The sequence below is a fragment of the Pan paniscus genome, chromosome 6 (genome assembly GCF_029289425.2).
Source record: "Pan paniscus chromosome 6, NHGRI_mPanPan1-v2.0_pri, whole genome shotgun sequence".
Taxonomy (NCBI): Eukaryota; Metazoa; Chordata; class Mammalia; order Primates; family Hominidae; genus Pan; species Pan paniscus.
Window position 1 is genome coordinate 144,151,732 of NC_073255.2, and position 15,262 is coordinate 144,166,993.

Here is a 15,262-nt window from a genome sequence, read left to right on the forward strand (position 1 = left end):
TTGATCGTGTTCCTTTTATTTACCAGTTTTCAAAGTTCCATACCATCATTAATGGTAACCAACCATTACCAATAAAAAAAGTATTTCTTTATTTGTATCACTATGAATATATGCTGGATTTAGACAATCCCTTGCAATTGTTATCTTTATTGTATACTAAAATTATTCCATCTTTGGTAGATGGTCTATTCCAAGTGTTTTCTGAGCCCTTTCAATACAACCCCACAGTAGTCTCTGATATCTCCTTGGCTTTCTAATGTAAAGGGTTACAGAATTATTCTATACATTTCCTGCCCCAGATCTGGAATCAGCCATTTCCTCATGGAATTATGGTTTTTTAAAATGGGAAATCATGTGGAAAGACCACAACATAAGTGATAAAGGGGTTCAGTACTACTGAATGACAATTATTTCTAGGGCTTTTCGGTGGTCAGAGCTATGAAATATATATAAATCAAATATTTTTTAAAGAAAAAAATACATCATCAGTTCACTTTGATCTCATTCACTCTGCATCTTCATTCTCTCATGCTGAAAATGCTATCATATCAATTTGATTATTCATTTACTTTATCCCACACTACACACACAACAGTCTGAAAATAACAAGTCTCCTTTAGCATGTAAGTCCATTTTTAAAAATAAAGATTATTTTGATTTTTACAGTTTGTTTTCTCTTCAGAGTTCCTTCAAATTAATAAAGACTTTAAATATTTAACACTTTAGGGATCCATCTCAACAGAATGTCTGTTATTTACTGAGCACTGTGTTCTCTGATAGGACTATAGCATGGAACAGAGGTAGGCAGAAGCTTTTTGCAGAGCCCAGTGGGAGACACAGATAAGCTAGTAGGTGTAGTAGTAATGCTATCATCAATATCTTGATTACTGAAAAGAGTTCATGGGTTGTGGGGGCAGTTTTTGTTGTCCTTTAAGGGTATCCCAGTAGGAATACAAGAAACAAATTACTGAGTTTAAAAGTAAAGGCATCAAATAAGCAGAAAGTCAAATGAAAGAGTTGGCTTTGTGTGGCTGTGTCACACATCTACATTCACTTATTTAATTTTACTTTGTAATTTTAGGAATTTTTTCATTTTCATTTTGTTTTATAAATGTGTAAAATACTTATATGGCTTCAAACTTAAATCTACACAAAAAGTATATTCGTATATTCACAGAAGTCTAGCTTTTATCCCTCTTCCTGCCAATGTATTCTTCATACCCAACCCCTTCTCTCCCAAGGACTGGCAACCATTTTTCTGGATTTTATAGTTTATCCTTCAGTTTTTTAAAAATATAAGGAAAATGTATATTTATGTCACCTCTTTCTTAGGTAAACAAAAGTGTACTATACACATATTTAGCCATTGATTTTTAACTTAACAATCTTGACCTCTCCAAAGTAGTATGTAAAGATATTCCTCATTCCTTTTTTCCCCTCATTTCTTTTTATAGCTGCATGTGCCACTCTCCCAAACTATAGTTAATATCATGTGATTAACTTCCCCAGTGATACCAGTTAGACTTGGGATGTTTCCCCAGACAATCCAACACGAACAAAGAAAAAGCTCGTTGTAGAAGCATATTAATATACCGATCACACAGTGCTACTTCATAAAGCCACAACCATGGCTCACCAGAAGTGGAATAAAAAGCTCATAAACTTTATAAAGATGTTTCACAGAATTTAAGCTGCCCACTTTGTGGGCAAATTAGAGAAGCAATGGCTTGCATTTTTAAAAAATACATCAGTATTATTCTGCTAGTTCTATAAAAACAATGTAAACACAAGTGTTCTGTACAACTTGGGGAATTCACAAAATGCTAAAATAAAAATTAGTGCTGCAGTCGCTAATGGCAGATGCTACGGACACCCTTGAAGGGAGAAGAAACGATAAAGAACATGTGTGGAATACAACCCAAAAGGCTGGACAAATTTCTAAACCAGTTAGAGGACAATTCTTAAAAACTAAAAACTGAAAACTGCTGAAAGACAAAAAACAAAAATGAAGCAGCTTCAAACTATGCAGAAAAGCTAGTCATTAGGGAGCAGGTGCTAACACTAAGACATCCCAAAAGAAGAGGCAAGGGCATGCACCCAGTACACACACCCAGGACTGAGACAGCTGGATAACAAAGGCCTGTCAGCAATGGAAAGTTGTGGTATTTCCCTCAGTTTATCTTCAACAAAGATGCTCTATATTTCATTAATCTCGACTGGCATCAATAAAAGTTCTCAGCACATATGTAAAAAAAAAAAATCCATTCCATTCTATGGAATTCTATGGATTCAACATTCCGTTCTGTGGATTCAACATAGTTTGTTTAACTAATGTCACAGTAATGAACATTTGGGTTGTGTGCAATTTTTGGTATTCCAAAGAATCATGCAACAAATAGCCCGGTGAATGTCTGTTTAAATTTTTGCCAGTGCATCTATGCGACAGATCCTTAAAAGTAGAATTTCGGGGTAAATGAGTAGCTGCTTATATAATTTTGTTGAGAACTCACAAATGCCCCTCCATACGGTTTGTATGCTAATTAACAATGTGTGAGACTGACTTTTCCTCACGGGCTTGCCAATAGAGTATGTTATCAAACTTTCTGATTTTTTGCTGATTTGATAGATGAGAAATAATGTCTCTCTGTACGTTCTGCATTTCTCTATTTATAAGTGATATCGAGCGTATTTACATTTTTTTCCCTATAGAGTTTTTGGCTTTTTAATTCCCATTTTAGAAGCTTTTTATATAATAGAGATACTAATGCCTTACCTTTAGTGTTAATTAAAAATTTTTTTTCTATTTTGTCATTTTTCCTTTTTTTTTGCTCAAGGTTTTTTTCCACGCAAAAAATTTTTTAACATAATCAAATCATCAAGGTTTTCATCATTGCTTCTGGATGTTGAATCAGAAAATTTTCCCCCGATTCCTAGCTTATTCTAGGCTTGAATGGTTTCATATTTCATATGTAATTGTTTGATCCACTTGGAATTTACCCTGACATACAGAGTAAACTGGGGATTTTTTTTTTCTGTGAACCCATCCTAGCTTCCCATCCTATAATAATCACCACTAATGCTCCTGCAACCATCTTTTCATGTCCCTGTTTATCATGTATAGATATTGTTGTTTGTTTTCTAAAAGTATTTCATATTTGGGTCTCCTTTAGCTTATAAGTCCGTTTTTAAAAATAAAGATTATTTTGATTTTTACAGTTCGTTTTCTCTTCAGAGTTCCTTCAAATTAATAAAGACTTTAAATATTTAACACTTTAGGGATCCATCTCAACAGAACGTTATTTACTGAGCATTGTGTTCTCTGACAGGACTATAGCATGGAAAGAGGTAGGCAGAAGCTTTTTGCAGAGCCCAGTGGGAGACTCAGATAAGCTAGTAGATGAGCCATTATAATGCAGTGGGCTAAGTGCTGAAATCGGGTACATTAAGAATTTTGTGGGAACTGACAGAAGAGGTCCTGCTCATGTTTGGGTGGGCATGGGGAAAGAGGCGTCAAGGAACACTTCATTTCTACCCTGGGACTGAAAAGACAAGTATGAGTTACAGAGATGATGGGGAGGATATAGACATGTGTTTCAGGTATTTGTAAATGCTGAGGAGAAAGAGGGTGATTCATTCAAGAATTCAGGCTTAAGTATGAGATAAAGACATAGAAAGAAAATTAATGAGTGCTGAGGAAATAGGAAGGGACCAGAAGAGTCATATTTGAATTGCATTTTGAGAGTAATGGAAGAAGAGTGGAGGCAGACCAGTTCACTTCTTGTAACAATTAAAGAAGGCTTATCTATTTAAAAAAATTCATGCTTGGCAGAAGCAGAGGACCTCGGCAGAAGAAGGGAAAAACTAACAAAGCTTTTAGGGGTTCACAGGACAGGAGTGAAAAATTAGAAACTTAAGGAATCTCAAACTGGATTTCCCATGAGACATTGGCTGAGTTCTGCGATTGTGAGGGAAGCCAGGGAATTAGGTGTAAATCTTCAAAAAGTGGAGTAGAAGTTTCTTCCCATTTGTGAGGCTTAGGAAACAAAAGACCAGTTGTGGGGAAAGGACATGCCACAAACACAAGCAAGGTCTTATCCTGAAGACATTCACTAGGTCTAAAGTTTCATGAGGTGGGAAGTCTGTGAACCTTTGGACAGCAAAGCTAGATCAACCTCAGTATTTCAGGACAAAGACTCTCCAACTTCTCAATTAAAAGCTTGGGAGAAGCATGTCAAAGTAAAATAGGAGAATGAAAGGCAAACTGAGTGTTTATTAAAACTGCACCTGCCCCACACCAACCCAATCCTAGAGTGAACTGAAATAATCAGCCTCTATATACACAACTGGAATGCCAGAGGAAGACAATACCGAATATTAACAAGCATGTGGAAAAACTAGAACTCTCATATACTGCCAAGGAGAGTTTAAATGAGTACCACCACGTTGGAAAACTCTCTGACAGTACCTAATAAGCTGAGAAAACAACTAATATGTATTTTCTTATAGTTTTGGAGGTCAGAAGTCTGAGATTGGTCTCACTGAGCCAAAATCAATGTGTCAGCAGTATAGTCATGTTCTTTCTGGAGGTTCTAGGGGGAATTCTGTCCCTGTCTTTTCCACTTGCCTGCATTCCTTGGTTTGTGGCCCCCCTTCAAGCAATTATATTACTCCTACCTCTGTTTCCATTATCACATCTCCTCCTCTGAGTCCTGTTTTCCTCTTACTCTTAAAAGGACTATATGATTACACTGGGTCCACTCAGATGATCAGAGATTATCTTGATAATCTCTCTACCTTAAAATCCTTAACTCACATCCACAAAATCCCTCTTGCTATGAAGGTAACATAATCACAGATTCTGGAGATTAGGCCATGGAACTCTTTGGAAGGACTATTATTCTGCCTATCAATTTTCCATTTTTGAGTTAATTTCCCAAAATTGCACAGAATTGTCATGGTACCATTATTTAAAGTAGCACAAAATGGGAAATCACCCAAATGCTCATCAATAATATGAGAGATAAACATATTATGGTATATTCACAGGATGGAATATTTTACCATTTTGAGAATGACTTACAAGTACATGCAGCAATATGGGGGACTTTTAGAAACATTTTGAGCAAGAGAAGTCACACAGGAGACACGAGCACAAACTAGATGATTTTATCTGTATAAAAGAAAAATAACAATTTAAAAAAATTCCATTAGAAATTAGTGGAAAAAATTCCATTAGAAATCTCTTGTTGAGAGGGGCTGGTAGAAACTAGAAGGGGACATGAAGGGAACATCTGGACTACAGATAATACTGTTTCTTATTCTCGATGCTGTACTTGATCTTAGTTATACAGATGTTTTAAAATTTGAAAAACTCATCTAGGTGTGAAATTATAATATGCACACTTTTTCTTAATGAGTATTATAGCTTAATAAATACTTTTTTAAAAGATTAATGGAAGTCTGGCTGGGCACAGTGGCTCACGCCTGTAATCCCAGCACTTTGGGAGGCCGAGGCGGGCAGATCACGAGGTCAGGAGATAAGAGACCATCCTGGGTAACATGGTAAAACCCCATCTCTACTACAAAAAAAAAAAAAAAAGCCAGGCATGGTGGGCGTGCCTGTAATCCCAGCTACTTGGGAGGCTGAGGCAGGAGAATTGCTTGAACCCAGGAGGCAGAGGTTGCAGTGAGCCAAGATCGTGCCACTGCACTCCAGCCTGGGCAACAGAGTAAGACTCTGTCTCAAATAAAACAAAACAAAACAAAGATTATTGGAAGTCAATGCAGGATTTTAATCAGAAAATGACATGATCAAATTTGTTCTGCCAAATAGAACATCAAAGCACTTACTTGATAGCTAGATTTACTTTCTTCCAAGGTATATAAACTTTTAGTACTTTCCTAAAAGATCCCTCTTATCTCAAGCCCTTAACACAAATTGAAAGTTTTCTTTTTGTGTTACAGTGTTAGGATGGTACTTTATAGGCTCATTAGAACTATGTAACAAAATACTTCCATTGCAAGGATCAAAATTCTAAAAAGTACTTTAAATGAGTATATTAGGTTTATCTGCCTAAGTATATACATATTAAGGTAGACATTAATTTTCAAGAAATATTCACAATATGATCTCAACTTGCATACTATTCTAACCTTTTTTTTTTTTTTTAAAGAACATACATTCTCATGTAGTTTATCTCCCTAATTCTTGGAAAGATTTGACTCTTTATCACTATATGTTTTAAAAAGGTAAAGATAATGAGCTTTAGTATACAGTATTTCAAGCCTTAAAACTTTTAAAATCTGGTAACACATATATCTCAATGTATCTCTTATTCATTCTTGGTTTGGGAAGCCAAGTATTACAGATATATAACCATGTTAGCACTCTAACTTGTATGAATGACTTCTTTGAGTGGCTTAAGAGTTTTCAGAGACTAATACTGCACAAGGGGTTTTAGACATGTAAAAAGAGATGTACTTGCTAGATTTTTCAAGCATACTTCCAAAAAGAAGTAAATTTATTGTCAAGCTCTTGGATTATACCTTCTAATAGAACTTTTTTTTTTTAACTAAGCATGAACATGTATAATCAGAAAGAACATATTCCTAACTAGGAACATTTTCCTTTAGATATACTTTGCCAAAACATTACTTACTTAGACAATCTGTTACATTGTGTGTAATCCTCAACTCTGCAGATGGTTGCACTTCCTTAATATTGCCTGTCTATAATTCTAAGAAGTACTACAGTACATTTCAGGGACTGTATGTGCTATAAAAATTGAAGGTACTTTATAAACAACTTACTTTGGAGTTCTCCCAAAGGAAGTTATTAAAGTAATTATGGTATTAGAAGTAGCAGGCTATTCCTAAGGTGAAATATTAATGGGATTTTCTGTCTACATACTGTATGTTTCCTGTCATTAGCTTCTTTCACTATACAAGACAGATAGGTCCCATAAGATAAGAACTGAAAACATACGCTGGCAATTAAAAAGTAGGTCATTGCTTCCCTTAATGAGAACAATTTCAATAGAATGATGGAAGACAGCCATATTACACCTAGTTGAGAAATCAACAGAATGAAAATGAACACCAAAAAATGCAAACTACTCTTTGGAGAAATTTACATAAAAAGAGAGAGAGTAAACAGCAACTAAAGAGGAACTTTCTAGTTTTGTTTTATTTTTTATTACATGGGAGCAACTTGAATAGGTTTATAGCTGAGGAAAAGAAATTAAAAGAGAAGGAGAAATCCAACACAGAAAAAGGAGAAATATAAATGATGATGCTAGGAGAGAGAAATAAACAGAGTAGATGTGGGCACCAGGTAAATGGGTGACCTTGAAGAAGAAGTTATCTTCTGAGGCTCAAAGGGAGGAAATAAGGCTCTTATTTGGAAGAAAGGTACAGGAAAAAATTTCTTAATGACATTAATTGTCCTAATGACCCAGGAGATAAAGGAAGAGATGTGGAGAATACTGAAGGTTTGTAACGGTTAAGAAAAGAAAAGCAGGCAGGGTGTGGTGGCTCACGCCTGTAATCCCGGCACTTTGGGAGGCCAGGGCAGGCGGATCACGAGGTCTGGAGATTGAGACCATTCTGGCTAACACAGTGAAACTCAGTCTCTGCTAAAAATAGAAAAAAAAAAAAAAAAAATTAGCCAGGCGTGGTGGTGGGCGCCTATAGTCCCAGCTACTCGGGAGGCTGAGGCAGGAGAATGGCGTGAACCCAGGAGGCGGAGCTTGCAGTGAATGGAGATCGCACCACTGCACTCCAGCCGGGGGGGGGGCACAGTGAGACTCCGTCTCAGGAAAAAAAAAAAAAAAGAAAAGCAGATAATCACTGACAAGTAAATGACAGTATCACTAAATAAACGTACACACACACTCCCATATAATATTCTGAAATATACTTTTAATCATTATTTAAATTTGAATCATTAAATATTTTAATCACTATTTAAATCATCATGACCATAAGCAAAAGTTTCTCATTGAAATTTTAATGAGGAACTTTTGCTTATGGTCACAATGATATGATAGGGACCAGATTTACCACCCTATCTGAAACAACAAAAAATACACAATATATGAAAGATGGCTTTCAAGACATTTAACACGCAACATAGGATGGTGATTCCTCAGAGTCAGGAAACAAATGAGATGAACCCTATGAGTGCCCCAGCTCATTACCTTAAAGGACTTCCCAGGCCATGGCACGGAAAGAGGGAAAATACCCTTCCTTCTATCCCCTCCCTTCCAGAACAGCCAAACAGAAACAACTAGAGTTCACAAAATAGAATACCGGAGAGAACAGAGGCGCACAGACAGAGAATTCCAGAGATGTGCAAAGGGTTCCCTTTGAGTATTCAGCAAAGCACTGATCAGCATTAAACTTCCAGAGTTTGGGGGAAAACTATGAAAAAGGTTTAGAGGGAACATCCTGTTACATTCACATAAGATTGAGAATAGTCCCTATTCTCTAAAGCCAGGCTGGAAAACCTCATAATTCACAGGGTAATAATTTGAGGGTATTAAGAAGAATGTTGCCTCATAACTGGGAAATAAATAGCAGATTATTACTGCTTTGAATTCGCTAATAAATCTTAAAGCAATATTCAAAAGGATCAAACTGTCTTTAAGTAATCTGATAGTATCAGTATTAGAGATGACAAAATTAATCAGCCCCAAACAAGGTTAAGTTCATGTTTAATATCCAATAAAAATTATTAGACATGCAAATAAGTAGAACAATATCAGGTCTGATGGAAAGAAAATTCAACCAAACAAAAACCCAGAATTAACATAGATGTTAGAATGAGCGGACAAGGGCATTTCCATCCCGGTCTTATTCTGTGGAGTTCAACTTACTTATTGTTTCTGTGATTTCCTTAGTTTACCTTCTACGATTTTACTAAAAATGTACTAAAACAATAAATAATAAACAATATCGGAAGATATAATGGTTAAAGGCTTGAAATTTTTCAAGTATGCTAATGGCTTTTTTCTTTCTTTCTTTTTTTTTTTTTTTTGATACAGAGGTTCGCTCTGTTGCCAGGCTGGAGTGCAGTGGGGCCATCTCGGCTCACTGCAACCTCCACCTTCCAGGTTCAAGTGATTCCCCTGCCTCAGCCTCCGGAGCAGCTGGGACTACAGACGCGTGCCACCACACCCAGCTAATTTTTTGTATTTTAGAAGAGACAGGGTTTCACCATGTTGGCCAGGATGGTCTCAATCTCCTGACCTTATGATCTGCCCACCTTGGCCTCCCAAAGTGCTGGGATTACAGGCATGAGCCATAGCGCCTGGCCGCCAATGGCTTTTTTCTTTGTAGATTCCTGTCATATTGAGAGACGAAATATTCAAAGTACAAATTAAATGTACTCATTTAAAGAAAGAAAATAAAATGATAGCCACCTCAAGGTTTTAAAAAACTTTTTAGAGTGATAAAGCACATTTTAAATTAATATGTGACAACAGATGCATTGCAACTACAGCCATAAATAATTTTTTTGTTTTTGATTTTTTGGCTTAAACAGCAAAAATTTATTTCTCACAGTTCTGGAGGCTACATACAAGTCTAAGATCAAGGTTCTGGTAGGGCTGAGTTTCTCTTCCTGACTTGCTGATGGCCTCCCTCTTGCTAAGTGCTCTCATGACCTTTCCTTGTGCCTGTGTACACAGAGAGTGAGTAAGCTCTCTCGCGTCACTTCTTATAAGGACAGTAATCCTATAAGATCAGGGCCCACCCTTGTGACCTCATTTAACCTTAATTGCTTCCATAAATGCCCTATCTCCAAATACAGTTACACTGGGGGTTAGGGCTTCAGTGTATGAATTGGAAGAGGTGGCACATAAACATTTAGTCCATAACAAAAATGTTTTACATATTTTCAACAACTATTTTTTTCTAACTTTTTTCTTTTTCCCTTCCTCTCTTGGCTCTGAAACTCCAATTACACATATGTTAGATTGCTTGATGTGTCCCATGGGTCCTAAGACTCTAATAATTTTTTAAGTTTGTTTTTAAATCTTGGTCCTTCATTCTGAATTATGTCTATGGCTATATCTTCTAGTTCACTGATTTTGTTTTTTTTTTTTTCTTCTCAGGGTTAAATCTGCATTTAATTTCAGATACTATATTTTTCATATGTGGAGGTTCCATTTGATTCTTCTTGATACTGTCCATTTATCTCATTATGTTTATGTTATTTTTAAAATATTTGAGCACATTTATAACATTTATAAGAAGTGTTTTAAAATTCCTAGTCTGCTTATACTACTGATACTTCAGCTTCTCTGTTTCTACTGGTTATGGTCTCATTTTCCTGCTTCTTCTCATGTCCACTCATTTTAATTGGATGCTGAATATGTGATACTATATTGTTAAGTGACAGATTTTGTTGTAATCCTTTAAAGAGTTCTGGAATCAGTAAGAATGGCAGACTATATATTGATTCCCATTTTTTTGTGTGTGCAGCTGTCTGGAAATTGCCAGGTAGAAAGCTGGGGTGATTTTAGTGTTCAATTTGTTTTGGTTTATCTGAGATCACAGTTCTATATTGCCTGTTGCCCAATGTCTGAAAACAGGTGTTTCACAAATTTTACTCACTGTTCTAGTTTATAATGGGAGAACATCTAAAGTAGCAGTTACCTTTCCATGTAGGGAAGTAAAAGTCCATTAAATGACCTTTTTTCTTTCTTTTCAAAATTTAAGTGATTTAGGATCCAACACAACTAATCTCTAATTTATTATGCTGAGTGACTGAGTGATAAGAAACTGGTTTTCTCCAGTTTCAAAAAACATCACCTGCTGGGTGTGGTAGTGCTCTTGTAGGCCCAGCTACTCAGAAGGCCATGGCAGCAGGGTCACTGGAGGCCAGGAGTTCAAGGCTGTAGCGTGCAATGACTGTGCCTGTGAATAGTCACTGCACTTCAGCCTGGGAAACACAGTGAGACTCCATTTCAAAAAACAAAACAACAACGACAAAAAAAACTGAAAAGTATAATTCTTTAGAAAAGAGTGAACACTCTGATGTTGTAGAGTGTGACATGTTGGAAAAGATCCATGCAGGCAAGCTTAGGGCTAGACAAATGAGAGATAAGGAGAATGAGGTGGCAAGATGGCATAGACAAGATAAAAAATTGTGTCAACACTGAAAAATTGGTGACTCTGTGAAGTTTTGTGATATAAATAGTAGAAGACAGATGTTGATTTTACCTACCTTATGCTGGAATAATTACTTATACTATTTTAAATATTTTTAAAGTGTGTAACTAAAGGTTAGACTATGTGAGCGATGGCTTAATAGCAACAACAGGGATTTATATCTGTTTACATAAAACTTTTCAATGACAATTTTCCTTTTAGAATATCTTTTCTATGCAAAATGCCATAGATCATTCAAACATCCATGGAAAACTGGCAGTGCTCCTGGTTCCCCTCTTAGTGTGAATGGTAGGAAATATAATCTTGTTTTGTTTGATTGAATTTTTATCTAAACATCAGCAACACTAAGAGATCTCAAGATTCAGTAATCAGCACAAGGAAACCCCAACCAGCCTAAGTCATGATGCACATCAAGGGTGTCTTTCTGGTTGTCCAAGTCTAAAACTGGTTGCAACTGCAGGTTAGGTTGGTCAGTAAAAGAAGATCTATTTCATTGTCTAGTATCTTAAAGGATAAGTATGGAAAGAGAGATCAGAGGGAGGTATAATTAAAGGTATAAATATAGGTCCCCTCTGTCACACTGTAAAATGAGACCCTCTCCATAATTACAGGACTCTCTGAGAGAAAGGAGATGATAATGCTTAAGAAAAACTTCACACTGATGTTTTTGGAAGCTCAGTGAACAGAAAACCATGATTGGTTAAGTACAGACATCCTTTCCTTCCCAGTAAACTGAGTCCAAGCAAAGTTAAAACAGGACTTCTTCTACACCCCCACCTCCCAGTAATGATTACCATCAGAAGGCACCTCTTTACCCAACTTAGACATCAGGGTTTCAAAGGGCTTCCATAAGTGAGTTTTACATTTGCTTTCTTTTATTCCAAAAACTGAGACTTTCATATTTGTAAGAAATCACCAATAACTACTAGAATAAGTAAGATTGGCAAAGTCAGAGGACACAAAGTCAAAATACAAGTATCAATTGTATTTCTCTATTTTAAAAATCAACAATTATAAAGTAAAATGAAAAAATAACATATAGAATAGCATCAAAATATATAAAACAGTGATAAATTTAAGAAAAGATTTGTTAGAACTGCATGCTAAAAACTATAAAGCATTTATAAGAAAAAATGTAAAAGTCCTAAATAAATAGAATAATACAGGATGTGGATCAGAAGACTCAATATTAAACTGTGAATTCATCACATATTGATCTGTAGATTCAATGCAATCCTCATCAAAATCCCAGGAGTCAATTATTGGAGGAACAAAATTCTGAAACACATATGGAAATGCAAAAGACCTATGGTAACTAAAATTACTTTGATAAAGAAGAACAAAATAGGAGGACTTTGACTCCTGTGACGAAAACCCTGTTGTACTGATGTAAACATAGACATTCAGAAAAATGGAACCAAACAGAGTCCAGAAACAGTCTTACTTATAGATAACCAAATGATTTTCAACAAAAGTTTCCAAGAAGTCAATAGGCAGAGAACAATTTTTTGGAGCCATATGTTCTAAAAGAAATGAATGTTGAGATAACTCATAACATACACGAAAATTAACTCAAACCTAGTAAAACTTCTAAAATAAAATGTAAGAGGAAATGCTTCTGACTTTGGATTAGGCAATAATTTTTAGGTCAAAAAAAGTACAAATAATTTAAAACTTTGATAAATTGAATTTGATCAGGATTTAAAACTTTTGTCCTTTGGAAGGCACTGTTAAGAAAACAAAAAGCCAAGCCACATTCTAGGGGAAAATATCTTCAAAACATGCAACTAAGGAAGTACTCTGAACCCAGAATATGCAAAGATTCCTTGGGACTCAGTAAGAGAACAAGAAATACAATAAAAACAGAGGACAATCCTTTAGACAAACACAAAACCAAAAAAGTTATACAGATGGCATCTAAGCCTGTGAAAATGTGGTCAACATCTGCTATGGTCTGAATGGTTTTATCTCCCCAAATTCATATGTTGAAACCTACTCACCAAATGTGATGGGGTTAGGAAGTGGATTCTCTCAGAGGTGATGAGGTCAGGGGGAGAAAATCCTCATGAATGAGATTAGTGCACTTACAAAAGAGGCTCAGATAGCTTCCCTATCCTTTTCTAACACGTGAGGACACAGTCAGAAGGCACAGTCTATGAACCAGGAAGCAGGCCCTCACCAAATACTAAATCTTCCAGTACCTTGATGTTGGACTTGCCATTTCTCCAGAACTGTGAGAAATAAATTTCTGTTGTGTATAAGTTGCCCAGTCTGTGGTATTTTGTTGTAGCAGCCCAAATGAACTAAGAAAGCATCATTAGTCTAGTGGAAGCTAAAACCCCAATAAAAAAAACTAGTACACACCCACTGGAATGACTAAAATTAAAATAACTGACAATATCATGGATTGGCAAAAATGTGGAGCAACTGGAACTATCACACATTGTTGATGGAAATGCAAAATGGTATATCCATTTTGGATTATAGCACTGCAGTTTCTGTAAAGTTAAACAACATTTACCAAATAATTGAGCAATTCCACCCTTACATATTTGCACAAGAGAAGGAACACATATGTCCACAAAAGAGATATATGTATGTAAATAACTGTAACTTTATTCATAATAATCCAACTTGTTTCCCAACTGCAGAATGGATAAAAAATTGTGGTATATATCTACACAATGGAATACAATTCAACAATTTAAAAGGAAATGGACTACCGATATATGCAACAACATGGAAGAATCTTAATTATGCTGATGATCAAATAATGTATACTATATGATTCTAGTTGTTGCCAGGACCCAGAGAGTGAAGGTAGCAGATAAACTGCAAAAGTACATAAAGAAAATTTGGGGATGATGGAAATGTTCTATATCTTAATTGTAATGATGGTTATATGAATGTAAACATTTGTCAAACATTATAGAATTTTATGTTTAAAATTGGTGACTTTTACTGCATATAAATTATATCTCAATAAAGCTCAGCAAAAACAAAAACCAAGGAAATATACGATATTTATTCCCTCCCAAAATGAGCAGTGTGATTCACAAGTAAACGGAACAGGCCGGGCGCAGTGGCTCATGCCTGTAATCCCAGCACTTTGGGAAGCCAAGGCGGGCCGATCATTTGAGGTCAGGAGTTCCAGACCAGCCTGACCAACATGGTGAAACCCCGTCTTTACTAAAAATACAAAAAAATTAGCCAGGTGTGGTGGTACATTCCTGTAGTCCCAGCTACTAGGGAGGCTGAGGCAGGAGAATTGCTTGAACCCAGAAGGCAGAGGTAGCAGTGAGCCGAGATCACGCGACTGCACTCCAGCCTGGGTGACAGAGCAAGACTCCGTCTGGAAAAAAACAAAACAAAAGAAAACGAAACACTACAACTAAATGGAGTAAATGGATCCTAATATCCCATTAGCTTAAGTTCTGTTTAGCTACAAATGAATGAAGACCTCTTTGTGGTTACTGTCTTACTACATACTTCATTATAAATAAGTAGAGAGACAAGCAGACTAGTTTATTTAACTCTGGTCAGTGTAGGGAGGGCAGTGGCTAAATAATATTTAGCATACAGTAAGTCCTTCTAGTAAATGCTTGTGAATAAAAATTTAAATAGAAATGAACTCTTAACACTTTTTAAAGGCCTAGGTACATTATATGCTCTTACCTAAAGTATTTAGACAAACACACGCGTAAGATATTAGCTGGTTTGCATATTTCATTGTATAGATCTACCAGTCCATTATTTCATGATATAAAGAAATTAAGAAAAAGTTTTGTGGAACATATTTGAATGACCAACTTTTAATTCACGATGTAGATATTTCACCTGTTTATTCATTAAATCTTCATTTTTAACAATAAAAAATTTGCAAAGTCTCTGTATTTTTATATCTTTTAGTTATAAACTAATTCTAAAAGCATGAACTAAATTTTTCAACATTAACTGCTTTACACACTCTATGTAGGAAAAATTCAGACAGAGTTCTTCTGATGTCTGAATAATAAGATATTGACTTATTTTTCTGGAGAATTTTATTCTAAATATTAATTACAAAAATGTGTAAAAATTTTGTTTA

General features: G+C 35.7%; 1 protein-coding gene across 2 annotated transcripts in view; it reads right to left on the reverse strand.

Moving 5' to 3' along the window:
* Nucleotides 1-15,262, reverse strand: part of COG5 (component of oligomeric golgi complex 5) — a 362,628-nt gene that overhangs the window by 107,329 nt on the left and 240,037 nt on the right. The window lies entirely within an intron of this gene.